Here is a 15,670-nt window from a genome sequence, read left to right on the forward strand (position 1 = left end):
ACGCATACTTTGTTAGACCTCTGAAGGGGGGAACTCCCCTCTTTTCCGGAGATCAGTGGGTCATGCAACCCTTGAAGCGGATAGGGAGTCAGCGTTTTGCTCAAGGACACTTCAGCAGGGCGGAGGCTTGCTTCGAGATGGAGGAGTCTCTGCGTCTCCAACTATCCATCCCGCTCTCCTCTTCATAGAGATACAGCTTTAAATTAAACATAATCACAATCTGCATTATTTCTATTATTATAGTAAAGCCAGTTTTAAAAGGCAGCAGCAGCAGCAGCAGCAGAGGCCTTTTAGAAAACAGGCTGCTTTTGTCTGAAATGTCAGACTCTTAAAACCCAGCAATGAATTATGCCCAGACATTTTGATTTGCTACGTAAAATATCATCCTCAATCGTCACAGTCTCTAACACATTTCCAAAACTTTTAATTACATTTAATTGAATACAATTGTAAAGCTTTAGGGTAGTGTGTTGGTCGCATTGCTATGCTGAGTTAACCCTACGTTCCTGTAGTGATGACTGTGATTCACCGCGTTCTACACTGAGTGGGCAGGTCGAAAAAAGCCAGAATTGTCTCCCCAGATTCATCTAGTGTGTATCACATGCGCACAACAGCTGAGTAAAATCTAAATCACACAGTCACATTAAAAAAAACCCGCATGAAGTGAAAAGATTGTTTTGGGAAGCTAATAAGAATAATCTATACAAACAGAGGAAAATATGCCCAATCAAATAGGACAGTAAGTGTCAAATTATTTTTAAAATTGGGCTGAACAGTGCATCTTGAACAGTCTCTGAAGGGAAATTGTGAGGCTCATTGCTTCTCAATAGAGCAGCTAAAGAAAAAAATAACGAGGAAATTATGAGAAAAGTGTTTTAATGCAACATTTTTTTTGTTATGCTTTTTAAAAACTAAGGAGTAAATATGGAGTTATGCAGAGGAACGCATTGCGCGTGGGCCACCTTACGTTCTACTGTAAATTAAAAATATAGAGTGTTATTTTAAAGTTATTGAGAGGAGAAATATTTTGTTGAAGCATTGTGTTCATCCTCATTCAGTCAAAAATGATCCTGTATTCATCCATTACTATTATCCAATATTAAATATCCACTTATCCAACATCTCTCCTCTTCACACGCACGAAGTTACACAATTATTTAAAGAACATCGGAGCGGGATTGTGCGGTTTAACTTGAGGTATTAAAGTATTAAAATCCAGAAATGTCCGATAAATATTTCCCCCCGAAGAGACAAAGGTGTTCCGTGCTACGCAGGGTGTCCTTGCATGCAGACAAACAGGCAAACAGGCCCAGCTTTTTTTTCTAATGATCTCTCTCTTGCCAATTATCTGGCACAGACACGGCAACGGAACTTCATGGCAGTGAAACACACAGACCTCGTTTTTCCCACTTAACAATGCGCCGTTAAAGCTGTGACCTATTTGAGCGAGCGCGCCCTGGGTGATGCCATTTTGTAGTTTGGTAACTTTGAAATGAACGTGGACGTTTCCTCTGTATACAGGCTATAGGCTTTATGTGCGTGCAGCCGCACATCTGCAATGGAGTGCACAGCTGGAGGAGAATTGAAATTACTACAGAAATTAAGAGAAACAAATAAATCTTGTGCGTAAACAGCTTTTGGAAAAGTATATATTTTGAAGGGGGGAAAAATGTCCTGAGTGAGAGGCCAAAATAGGAGGGGGTGGTGGAGTGTGAACAGTGTGTGGATGTCGGGAGGAATCCTCTTATCTCAGTAAAGAGGAGGGGACAATGTTTAATTTCGCTTATGAGACAGTTTTGCTGCTGAAAATGGCAGGAATGAGGCAGTGTGGAAAAGGAAAATAATACCAATTTACAGAAAAAATAGACACAAGGAGCAGGTGGGTAGTTGGGGCATTTTTTTAATCAGATAAAAGGATGGCTTTTTGTAATATGTTTTCTCTTCAAGGTGCATTTTTCATTATAAAAACATAGATGACAGGCCTAGCCATTTCCTTTCACTTACTTGAGTGTTAAACATATTTGTAGCAGTTGTTTTTGGTCAGAAGTAGAAAATAAATGTATTAATATTTAACTCCCTGATCTCACTGTGTTTACTTACCTGATGGGGCAATGACCCCTACCTATTGAGAGAGAGAGAGAGAGAGAGAGAGAGAGAGAGAGAGAGAGAGAGAGAGAGAGAGAGAGAGAGAGAGAGAGAGAGAGAGAGAGAGAGAGAGAGAGAGAGAGAGAGAGAGAGAGAGAGAGAGAGAGAGAGAGAGAGAGAGAGAGAGAGAGAGAGAGAGAGAGAAACAGTGTTTGTGTGAGAAAGAAAATGTGTGCACAGAGAGGTTGACGAGTGTGTGTGTGCGTTTCTATCCCGGTCAGTCACCCTGAACTGTCCACAGTTTACTCAGTGCAGCTGAACACTGACATCCTAGAGTGACCCCACAACCCAAATACCAACAGTATAGGTTTTAAAATCAGCCACCCGCTGCTAATATTGAAGGATTTAACCAAAGAGCCAAACAGCACAACACACTTCATGTTGAGCAGATACTCTCATCCATAATGACTGCGCTCAAACAGGTTTCCCAGAGGAGGAAAGAGGGCAACACAGATGGTAGTCTTTGAAAATAAGGCATCACTTGTAAATACAGCTAGCTTTTGAATGTGAGGGAATTAGCATCAATAATAATGATTGTATGAAACAAACTGTTTCTCTCTTTGTGATTTACAAATATAACAAGTAACTAAAGACATTTGAGACATGCTTTTTGAAATGAGAATCTCTGAGAAGCCTCTATGATCATTTATCACAGATTCAGATTTGGCAGACAATCTGCAAAGTTTCTTTGTGGTAAAAAAACAGGAACTAATTTTATCTTGCGAGTCTTAAACAGCTTTAGGCCAGTTCCTCATTTCTGTTTCAACCATATTCTGTAGAAAAACACACACATAGCGTCAGTGGCGTCAGAGTTATTCAGCACAGAGGGTTTGCGTGAGGGCTTACACCTCTCACTGTCATCTGTATCACCTGCTGGCGTCAGAAATATACATTTGGGGCAAAAAAGGAGGAAGTCTGAGTGGAGTTGTGGTTGGATGATGGTGCAGTCAGACTGGATTTCACCTCCCATTTATTTCTTTTTGGAAAAGACACATGTGCGTCTGTTCACGTATTGACAAGCCACAGTGAAGGATGCTGACAGTAAAATGGGTGATGAATTCTGTTCAGTTCACACCTTTGAAGACCTTTCGTTTGCTCGCTAGCCATGCCGGCAAACAGATTGTTTATTGTCTTTTGGCCACACCACACAAACATATTTCACCTGATGAATTTTGGGCCAGGCTGAGACACCTGTCAACCAAACACATGCACAACAAAGACAAGAAAGTAAATATGAGATCTAAAGTATGAGGAGGGGGAAACTATTTTTTTTAACCTCAGACTTAAGTACAGCTGCAGTTTTTATAGAAGCTGGCAACTAGCAGCCATTAGTGATGATTCATCTTCAGGGAGCTCTGCAGCGGCTTCAGCTACTGTTGCTAAAACAGCATTCCCTTCCTAATAATGCCCTAATGTCATCAAAAGTTCACTGTTTAAAAGGTTGGCATGTCACATAAGGACATACATGTGGAGAGACACATGCACAATTTGTGTTTTTTAACAAGAGCAAGTAAAATCTCTCCGGATTATCATGATGTTGAAAAAGGAGACAAAAAGGGAATAATGACAATAGAAAGGCAGAGAGAGGGAATAATGATAGGCCTGCTACTGATGGAGGTCTGGACGTAAAGACAGATGGATGCAGAGGTTTCTCTGTTTTTTGTTTTTTTCATCTGAACCTTCTCTCTCTCCACTCTTTTTCGCTGTTTCTCTTTCTTTTTTTTTTACCCCTTTCTCTCTTTCTCCTCTTTCTCTTTTTCGTCTACTCTCTCTCCATCAAGATGCCATTATTCAGGACATTAGCGAAGAAGAGCTAAAAGCTCTCACTGTCGAGGAGGGTCCCAGGGTCCTTTCTGAGAGCTGTGACGCAAACACACACGCACACATGCATGCACGCACACACACTTTTACTACAGAAGTACCTATAGTATAGGTGAAGAGGTAAGAGGTGGTAAAAAGGTCTTATTGCAGACATTACCAGGTATCTAGGCTCCCCTACTTTCCTCTGCGGCCAAAAACATGGACATTAGCTGACACAAAGAAAAATAAATAATGCTCAATAAAGTAACATACAGTGTGTTGCACTGTGCGGACACCATGTCCCCATAGGTTTATTTATACTTTATGAACTTTAATACGCATCATCTTCTCTCTTTGCTTGCTTTTTCTCAGTTTTTCTTTTCTTCTGTCGCTCTCATAATTCTTTGAATAATCTCTATAAATTGTGCAAAATTACACTTTATTGTGTGAATAAATGGAGCAAGTGTATTGATGTGTGCAGTGTTCTGGATAAAAGAGTTTTAAGCATTGGTATTATATATTGTTTGAAAGTGTTGATGTAATTGTGGTTCTTCTGATCAACTATAATGAAGGAACAATTGCATTTATTTATTTTTAAATTTGTTTTTGGCCATTTTTGTTAGATAGCAAAAAAGATGCAATAACGGTGCCCAGCCAGTAGATGATTTTCTTCATGGTTGGCATCCTAACCCTTAAGCCATAGTGGAATGTAAGACTCCCTTTTGTGCTTCACCTGAATTAACACCACTTATTATTGTGGCTTCACCTTGTTTTGAAGAAAAACAAAAAAGTGTGTGATCAGCTGGATAAGTACAAGCTCCAAAAATAAGACCGAAACTGTAATATTTTGTTGTTTTAAAATCCAAGTTAGCCTCTGCAGTGAAAGTCATTGTAAGGTCTAATAAAATGTGGTTAATTAGTCTAATTACTTCCACGCTGAGCTGTTGCCTTAATTACATAAACTTGTGAACCTTTGACTCGGCCAATACAAACATTTAAGGCATCGGTATACTCCAACAGAAGGACTTGTTGCTTGAGTGAAACACCCTAAACTCCCTCCAGAAGAGACTTTCTGACAGTGTGAGAAATATTTAAATAATTTAGGCCTACCCGTCTCATTGTTGGCCAGATTAACACTTTTGCCTTCTGACATGGTGGGACGACACTTACTAACAAGATCTTTTCAGGCATACCCCGATCTTTTAACCTGAAAACATCCACCAAGATAACTAAGATTAATCAAGCCAATTTTTCAATGGTGTTGGTAGAACTAACATTAGTAGCAGTAAGAATGTAGTAGTTGTGATATTTTGAGTATAATAGTATACGGACAGCAATAATGGGTATTTTATCAGTTGTAGTTGAAGTATATGTAGTCAGGTAATGTCCATGTTGAAGCATATGTCAAAGTAAATCGCCCAAAAAGCACAACTACTTGTGAACTGTTGCAACTAGGCTGCGACTGTCCTCTCAAGAAAACCTGATACGTCTTACACAATAACTCCGAGGCCTCTTTAACTTCATTTCTGCCATTAATTTCAGAACTTGGCTCTTCAACTTTTCCTAATTATTCCATTTCCTGAGCTCAGGGACTTGGAGGATTTTCATAATTCATCATCCTCCTTTCCTGTCTCTCTCTCTTTTTTCCCCCTCCCATCACAATTACTGTAGTACAAAACCATCAAAATTATTCATCTGTTCCCTTTTTTCAATTTACCATTCTTTCTGTCTGTTTTTCTTTCTTTTTATCAGTCCTATGGAGCTCTACACTGCTCATGTATTTATTCATGCTTTTCTGCCTCTGATGGGCGACATGGATGGAGCTGAATAGAGGTAGTGTGTATGTGTGTACGCTCGTGTGTGTGTGTGTGTGTGTGTGTGTTTGTGTGTGCGTGCGTGTGCATGTGGCTCCGCTATAGACCTCTTCTATTGTGCTGATTCTAAGAGAAGGTCTTAATCTAGCCACTGCCATTACCACTGCTGAGACCTCCGTCCTCCGCTTCCCCTCTTGCCCTGATGTTGTGCCCAACCATGAAGGCCCTTTAGTGGGCTGGCTGGCAAGTCAGATCAGGGTCTTGGGTCTGGGGCTTGGCCTGGATCCCTGGTCCTCATCCTCCAGCACCGACGCCCCCTGCAGCCCCACAATGAAGCCTCCGTCCTGGCCTGACTTGGCCCCGAAGCCGCCTTCCTGGCTAGGGGCCTGGATGGAGGGATGGAGAGGGGGAAGAAAGCCTGTAGCTGGGTGTGCAGCGGAGTGAGGAGAGGTGGAGAGGTTAACAATGCTATCAGAGAGCTGGCGTCCGTCTCTCAAACACGCACACACACAAACACATAAACGCTGTGTTTGTTTTTTTATTTATCACAGCTCTTCACACATAGATGACAACAAAGGAAGAAAGGGAGTGAAAAGAATAGAGAGGATCAGAAACAGAAAAAGGAAAGAGCAGAAAAGAGAGAAAAGTGGCAGAAAAAAAGAGAGAAACAGAGCTGAAGGGCTGCTTTAAAAGACGGATAAGGGCAAACATATAGTAAAAGCATAAACAGAAAAGACCGGGAAGAGTTCATTAGAGAAATGTAAAGAGTGCTGAACAGAGAAATACAAAAGTTAAAGCAGAAAAGAAGATACAACAGAGATGGAGAGTAGAGGAGAAATAGAAGGACACAAGTGAGTTGGAGAGGGATGTATAAAGAGAAAGACAGCAGTGTTTTCCACCAGTCTGTTGGCCGAAGCCTCAGTGACATTGTCAGGCCTTCTGGATCCCCATGGAAACAAAAATCAACATGTTTGCTTGAAATGCTTTCATTAACGCCTTGTAGCCGAGCCAAAAAAAGCACGACAAGGGACGAGGAGATGCCGAATAAAAAATCCTAACACAAATAATGCATACAAACAAAGGATAAAAAGACTGAAAAAAGAGCAAAAACAAACTTGGTAAAAAGCAGTTCTGTGGGGGGTTTTTTCTCTCTCTTTTTTAAATTTTTTTTTTTTTCTTTTACATCTATTCATTGACCCGTGTCATTTTGTACACAATGTGACAGGCAGCGTTGAGGGGCAGACTTTCAGGACGTTGAGTAGCCATCACTTTGGGGATCAAACTATGCTCGGTGTAATAATGTTGCCATATTTGCATGGGGTATTATAATGATAGCCTTTGGCACGTTAGAATAAGCCTTGTTCAGGGAAAGTAGCTTAAACAAACAGTTGTTGTTGACTTCATTTAATAAAAATCGCAAAAGATAAAAAATGAATTAACCTCTGAGCATTATTTTATACCTGATGTACATTTTAATTTCACTTGCTACTATTTTGGCAGTCATTTTAAATAATAATATAATAGATATAGTGCTGTGATAAATTGATAAGTGCAAAATGCCTTAGATGACATAGACTGGAGTATAATCAAGCAAGGAGAAAGTAGGACACGTGTGTGTGTCTACCGTCTCACACACACAGCTCTGGCATAACGACAATCAATTAAAGCTTCCGCTTCTCCTCTCCTTTAATTGAAATCGAATCACAGAGTTTTACCTCCGCGTCCCACCCCTTTAACTGAGCACGTAAGGAAACGCCTGGGGCTGTTCTAAAGCCGAGCCGTGCTCCCATTTAACTGACGAAGAAGTTTAAGGTAAAAGCATTGCAAGTAATAGGGTTGTTAGGGTATTAACACACACACACACACACACACACACACACACACACACACACACACACACACACACACCAAGAGGCATGCATGCACATGTGCACACATGAGCTAAAGTAACAGGGTAATTAAATGGTAAAGCTCAGTCTAGCTGAAGTAAACATGTCTAGAAGGAATGTATTTAAGACCGTGACTTTTAACGATCACATAATCAGTATTTCTGAATTTCAACATTATATTAAATGTAATTTATTTCCGTATTTATTGTTGTAATGTAATGTTTATTTATTACATTCTAAACAAAGAATTTTATCATTTCTGTAATAATGTAGTATTACACTGCTCATAATTAATGGATTTACTGACAGCATTATTTCATTGAGTCAAAGCCAGAGAAGTGGAACTCTATTTGTGAATTAGAGGCTTGTTTTGAAGGACCAGTTTGTAAGATTTAGTGGTGTTTAGCAGAATGGACTTGGCAGAAATAGAATATAATACTCAAAAGTATGTTACCTTAGATTGAGCCCTTTATATCTAAATATGGAGCTGGTCATCTTCCACAGAGGCTACCATGTGGCAACACTGTGTTTGGATCTGTGAATGCATGACATTTTAATAGTTAAATGAGTCATTTTGCGGTCGTTATGTGATGCTCAAAACAATTTGACATTTTTAGAGCCGCAACAGAGTAGACTACAGTGGAGTCTATGATGTAAGCACATTTTGAGTCATTCAAGTGTTTCCTTTATTTTTTACAGGTTTCTGCATTGTGGGGAAAAACCATTATCTAAAACACATGAAATTATGTAACAAACAAAAATGTGTTAAACAAACCAATATATATTTCATATTTTAGATTCTGTTTGCTTTGATGACATGTTTTGGCACTGTTGGGAATATCTGAACCAGCTTCGTGAAGTAGTCACCTGGAAAGGTTTTCAATGAACCGGTACGCCTTGTTATAATCAGTCAGTGGAATTTCTTGCCTTCTTAATGTGATTGAGACCATCAGTGTTGGTATACCGCAAATAACCTTAATCAACTACTGTAGTAATACAAATTATTGAAATAATTGCTCAGCTAATTAACGAGAAACAATAGTCCATCGTTACGTTGAAGACATGAAGGTCAGTTAATGCAGAAAATTAAAGTACTTTGAAAGTCACAAAAACCATCAAACGCTATGATGAAACTGGCTCTCATGAAGACCGCCCCAGGAAGGAAAGACCAAGAGTTACCTCTGCTGCTGAGGATAAGTTCATTACAGTTACCACCCTCAGAAATTGCCAATTAACGGCCCCTCAGATTAAAGTCGACATAAATGCTTCCCAGAGTTCAAGTAGCAGACACATCTCAACATCAACTGTTCAGAGGAGACTGCGTGAGTCAGGCCTTCATGGTAGAATTGCTGCAAGGAACAGTTACTGAGGTATACCAATAAGAAGAAAAGAATTGCTTGGTACACGAAACACAAGGAATGGACGGATGGTATCTGCATATGTGTATTTTCCACTGTGAATCATGGAGGAGGAGGTGTGATGATGTGTGTGTGTGAGAGCATGGCACACACCAGCATAGCCACAACATTCTGTAGCGACACGCCATCCCATCTGGTTAGTGCTTTGTGGGCCCATCATTTGTTTTCCAACAGCACAATGACCCAAAACACACCTCCAGGCTATGTAAAGGCTGTTTCACCAAGAAGGAGATAAATGATGGACTGCTACGTCAGATGGCCTGGCATCCACAATCAGCCTACCTAAACCTAAGATAAGAGATATGGTTTTGTACAATATGGGCCACAGAGTGAGGGAAAAACTGCCAACAAGTGCTCAGCATATGTGGGAACCGTCCCAGGTGACGACCTCATGAAACTGGCTGAGAGAGCGCCAAGAGTCTGCAAAGCTGTCATAAAAGCAAAAAGGTGGCTACCTTGAAGAATGCTTTGTATGCACTTTTTCCCCTACCTCTCCTACTTTACTACGTAATTCCATATGTCTCATTTCATAGTTCTGATTCCGTAATAATGATAAAAAATAATATAAATCGTTGCTTTTTTGTGACATACTGGATAATGTTCCCTCTTTAGGCCACTAACAGTTATTTAAATGAAACCATCTGAGAAGTTTAAAGGGAAAATCTATTTGGTTAAACTGCTAACAACTCATACATATGAAACTTAACAAGGGCTACCAACCATTCAAGCAAAAAACATGCGAATGTAGTATATTTTGCAAGCTCATTATGTTATTTAATGTAATCTGAAAAGCATGTAACCAGTAACTACAGTTGTCAAATAAATGTTGCACGATAAAAATACAGTATGTCCCTCTGAAATACAGTGAGGTAGAAGTATATAATAGTTTTAACTTACTCAGCATAGTTTGCTGATTGATCAAAATGTATGTTTTACTCATATGTCCCTTAACATTTTAACAAAAACTAGGAATAAAAGCTGTAGTCAGGATTTGTAGGGCAATACCATACCATGTGATAGTTAAATGTATGCAAACTAATTTTAAGCGTAATTATAAATGCAACTTGTTTCATGGAAAAAGTTTGAGTCTAAATGCAAGACCTCAAAGAGACCAAGACACATGTTTAGCCAGCATATTTCTTTCTCTTTTTATTAATTTTTATACAGTGATTCCTTGTTTCTTTTTCAATCAGCACTGCTTGCAGCTTGCAAGTATCCAAAGTGCTCCGGTCTCACTGGACATGCATGTGTTGTCATTGAGATTTCCCAACATGACATCAAGGCGTAGACTGATGAAGAGCAAAAAGGAGGAAATGGATGGATTGATGAAAGGAGGAAGAGCGGGAGGGTAGAAAAGTTGGCAGTATGTTTATATACTGTGTGTGTGCGTGTTTACATGTGTGAGGGACATGAAATTTAGTAGAAGGTTGAGTAGAAAATAAGGGGAAAAAAGGGATGGATAGACAGCATAAACACAAAGATGTAAAGACAAGTTGAAAAAGGTGGAATCATATGGAGGGATAAGACAACATGAAAGAGTCAGAAATAAACAGGTAATCAGAAAGGGACAGAAAAAACATAGATAAAGATGCAAAAAAACTTAAAAACTGAGGGATATGAACAGGAATGAAAAGAGAGAAAGCAAGCAAATGAAAGACATAGACTCTCTGCCAAGCTGTGATTTCCCAGTAAGAGTTAGCTCTTCATCCGCTGGTGAACCGAGCCCTTCAGGAGAACAAAGCCACCTCATACCGCACTCGTTTATCGTACATTTTTCATCTCTCCTTTATTCCACATGCAAGAGAGCCCCCCCCCCTCCCTTTTTCTCTTTCTCTCTGACTCAGTGGGATAACCCTCACAACCTCGCACCTCCCCTGCAGCTTCACACACACACACACACACACACACACACACACACACACACACACACACACACACACACACACACACACACACACACACACACACACACACACACACACACACTTTCCATTGCATTGCCCTGCTCTCTCGCTTCCTTGATGTTTACACAGCTATCCTTGTTAGGACATTACATTGACTTCCATTCAACCTAATCCAAACCCTCAGCTCAGTTCACACCTTACCCCTCACCTTAACCAAGACCTCAGAAATTACACTGTGCCTCATTAGAACTGGGCTTTGGTCCCCATGAGGACTACTGGTCCCAGCAAGGTCAGTGTTTATACTGGAAAAGGTCCCAATGAGGTAACAAAAACGCACACACACAGTATGTACACAGTCTTTGCCAGACACTGACGCATATCTCGACTATCTCCGTCACCCTTCTTCAGTCTTACAATAATGGTAAACTGACTGCATTTACATAGCACCTTTCTAGTCTTATCAACTACTCAGAGCACTTTACAATACATGCTAATATTCACCCATTCACACACACATTCATACACTGATGGCAGAAGCTGCCATGCAAGGTGCCAACCTGCTCATCAGGAGCGATACACCACTTCCTGTCCAAAGCGCCCCACAATGTTTCTGTGCTCACCCATTCACACACACACACCGATGGTGCAGCCATAAGGAGCAATTTGGGGTTTAGCATCTTGCCCAAGGACATGCAGTGGAGGAGCCAGGGAATCGAACCACCGACTTTGTGATTAGCACTTTACGACGACCCGCTCTACAGTGAACAATGAAAACGCCTCTGAACCGCTTCAGTTTTTCTTGTAAAGCTGTTAGATCACACATGCTGTCCACATTTCTCAAAGATGACTTTTTATTTCATTCATTCATGGATAGAAGCTGCTCAGTGAACCGTTACACGTCTCTTCAATCAATACGTTGAATTAGCAGCAGTTGTGTAGATTTTAATTAGTTGTGATAAAAATAACAACCGTATGTCCTAAATACTTTAAAACAAGAAAGAAAAGTGTTTAAAATATATAAGCTCACATTGTAGCGTTGTCATATGATCTGTAATGTCTTGTACCACTTTTTTTTGTTTTTAATGCAGTCTATTTACAAAGAGGAGATACAATCATATGTGACTGTCCTAAGAAAATGTTGTATCTACCAAACTTTTAAAGAACTGCAAAACTAAGAAAAAGCCTTGTGACAGCTGCTTTTTACAGACACTCCAATAGGATTTGACATTGTTTTATTAACTAAAGAATATTAGGAATATTTTGTCAGCTAATAAAGAAACACTTATTTCTTCTGTTAATTTGTAAATATTCAAAATAAACCAATGTGGAGACATATGGTTTTCAATGGACAGTGATGGAAGCCTTGAGTAAAAATGATGGACTGATCTATAACATACAGACCCCCTAAATTACAGTTGCATATATTAAAGAAAAAGTAAAGTTGTAATAAATCACATTACATATATTTCAAAAACTACAATTACAATATATGTGTCACATTGTCATTTTGTTATCAGCTGCATTCTACAGCATGCTTTCTTTTCAAATCTGGTCCTATTAAAATATTTAGTTTTGTTTTATATTATTTGTGAATTAATTTTGTGATTTAAAACACATTTTAACACATCACAACATTAAAAAGCACAATATGTAATGAATAATAGTGTAAAGGGTATGTTGTAGGTTCTGATATTGGTGCACACAAGTTCACTGGTGATTAGAAAAAGCCATTGATAATGTTATTGATTATATCCCTGCTGTGGCAAGTCAAGATCATAAGATTAGACTGATATTTCATTCTAATATAACCCTGTTTAGCTTCTTATATCATGTTCTCTGACATGCAAGACAGATGTTTATGCTTCATTGTTCAAACAGTATGTTTCACTCATTATATTACAAGAGAAGGGTATGAGGACTAACGGGTGCATTTGGCTGGAGTGTAAACTTCTCCAAATCGAATAGAGCAACATGGAGCCACATATTGTATGTTAGTTTTTGTTTTAATTTATTATCATCCAGGCTGACTCCCACACACTGCAGAAAAAAAGAAAAGTCCTATTTTTAAAAACATAATCTAACACCACCAAATACTGTTTTTAAAAATGTTAAAAATGCCCCTGAAACCTCATTACTGTCGGTCGTTAGCCTCTTAAAGCAAACACAGTATAATTCAGTCTTTACACTTTAGTACTCTTGGTTTTTAAGAGGCTGGGAAATGCATGAGATCCTTTAAGATGGTTGACAGTATTAGTGATTATTAGATGCTGCTGTGAAAATCATACACCACATTCATTAGTCGTTAATATAGTGCTGATTGACATTTACAGCAGTACTTTCTGAGGTCTTCTGGCACTCACCGGCTCGCTTATCAACATTTTGCCTCTTGTGAGAATAACCAGAGAGATGTTTAGAGATAAGTTTTGTCAGTACCCCCTGCCTGCCCCTCCTGCCTACACCTCAGTCCACCTCTCTCCCCGGTGCGGGTCAAGAGGCGGTGTGCTGACTCCGCCACCTGCTGTCTGATAGCACATAAACAAACCAAACACTTATTTCCTCCTGAGCCGTACCCCGCAATCACTGCACCAGTAAAACCTCACACTCCATTTACCTTCAGTGCAGGTGACTGCCTGGGCACCGTGTATGTGTGTGTGTGTGTGTGTGTGTTTGTGTGTGTATCTCAGTGTGTGTGTGTGTGTGCAGAGTTAGAGTGAGAGGACTTGGAGAGTTGGAAAGATAAATGGAAAAAATGCTGGAAGAAGTGAAAGAAGAGAAGAAAAGCTAGGAAAGGAACCAAAAAAGTAGTGATAAAGAGAGATATTAAATAAGTAAAAGAGAGATAAAGGATAAAAAGAAATGAGATTTATGCCCAAGAGTTAGTACGTGGACATTCCTTGTTTTTCATAGTTTGGGCTCCTGAGTTTCAGGGGAATCTTAAGACTCACAATGCACACACTGATATTCGTTGCAACAGTTTTGGGGAAAAAGCTTTCCTGTTTCAACATATAAACTCCTGTATGCTTAAAAGGAGAGTCCCTGAAAGTTTAGTGTGGAAGAACTGGACTGGCTCAAGCAACTGGTGTGAAAGTACCGTAAAGTGTAAAGCCACTGACAACCCCTAAATGTGACACCAAAAATCCCTCGCCTCAATCGACTCCCATTCAAAAAAACATCAACTTCTCTCTCTAGAAATGCAACGTCAAGTCAATATGATCTTAATCGCAAAATTCTGTCATTTTAGAAAATGATTGATCCATTAATACGATTTGAAGACTTATAGTAGTTATGTGATGTCTGCTCTATGAGCTCTGATTTACAGTTGTGATCGACAGTTTCCTCACCTACTGCTCTCCTCAGCTCCTGGAATGCGTTGGACTATTGTTACAATATTTCTTGATTACTGCATATTTCCAGAGAGCTTGAAAGGTGACAACCCACCTTCCTTATTTGGAAAGTCCTGGCACCAAACTGAGAAGATGGCACTGACCATAAGCTGCAACTCTGGGCTTTAAACCCACTCAAACTCAGAGTGAAGGAAAAGCCGCCAACAAGTGCTTGGCATATGTGGGAACTCCTTTAAGACTGTTGGAAAACCGTCCCAGGTGACGACCTCATGAGGCTGGATGAGAAACTGCCAAGAGTGTGCAAACCTGTCATAAAAGCAGAAAGTGGCTACTTTAAAGAAAATGTAAAACATATTTTGCTTACTATTTTTCATAGATTTGATTCCCTATATCTATATTGTAGAAATAAAGAAAAAACATTATACATATGTCCAAACTTTAGACTGGTACTGTATGTTAGTGTGTCCACATACTTTTGGGTAGGTAGAAACAGAGCGAAGGACAGAGAGAGAGCGAGAGAGAGAGAGAGAGAGGAAGCACATCCAGATATGGGAGATGGCGCTGTATTAGAGCGTCATCACCGAGATGGCTTGACCTGCCGCTCACCCCCCATCTTGTTTGTGTACTGGTTTATTTGTTAGAAACAACAACAACAACAACAGCAACCAGCCTCTGTAATTATTCCTTAGTGCTGCTTCACTCACTGTAATTATACACCCATACAGTGTGTGTGTTTCACACATGTATCCGTGTGTGTCGTTAGATGCGAACGTGGAATACGTGTGTATGTGTTGATCTGTGTACAGGGTTGTGTGTCTGTGTGTGTGTGTATGTGTGTGTGTATGTGTGTCAACAACAATTACACACCCATATTGGCCGGAAACAGAAAGAGAGAGGAAGAGAGGGGGATGAAGGGACAACAAGCTGAGGTCTTTGTTGCTAAATGACAGTGATTCACCATCGGGCCACCCATTTAGTTTAAGTGTGCTGCTCATTTGCTGTGTGTGTGTGTGTGTGTGTGTGTGTGTGTGTGTGTGTGTGTGTGTGTGTGTGTGTGTGTGTGTGTGTGTGTGTGTGTGTGTGTGTGTGTGTGTGTGTGTGTGTGTGTGTGTGTGTGTGTGTGTGTGTGTGTGTGTGTGTGTGTGTAGAGAAAGAGCGAATGAGGATGTAACAGACATCGATGAAGAGAGGGATCAGGGCAATGCTACAGAAAGTGTGTGTGTGTATGTGTGCATGTGTGTGTGCGCTCCCTCCCTCTTCCTCCCCTCTCAGTGTCATTCAAGAATTGGCAATACACCAAACCCTCTGTGTGTTAAAAAGTGTGTGTTTCATCATTTGTGTGTATCCTTCTGCAAG

The 15,670-nt window shown here is 40.0% G+C and overlaps 1 protein-coding gene across 2 annotated transcripts in view; it reads left to right on the top strand.

Annotated features, from left to right (window-relative positions):
- Positions 1-15,670, top strand: part of ccdc28a (coiled-coil domain containing 28A) — a 113,331-nt gene that overhangs the window by 970 nt on the left and 96,691 nt on the right. The gene's annotated exons all lie outside the window — the stretch shown is intronic.

Source organism: Scomber scombrus, chromosome 24, assembly GCF_963691925.1.
Source record: "Scomber scombrus chromosome 24, fScoSco1.1, whole genome shotgun sequence".
NCBI lineage: Eukaryota > Metazoa > Chordata > Actinopteri > Scombriformes > Scombridae > Scomber > Scomber scombrus.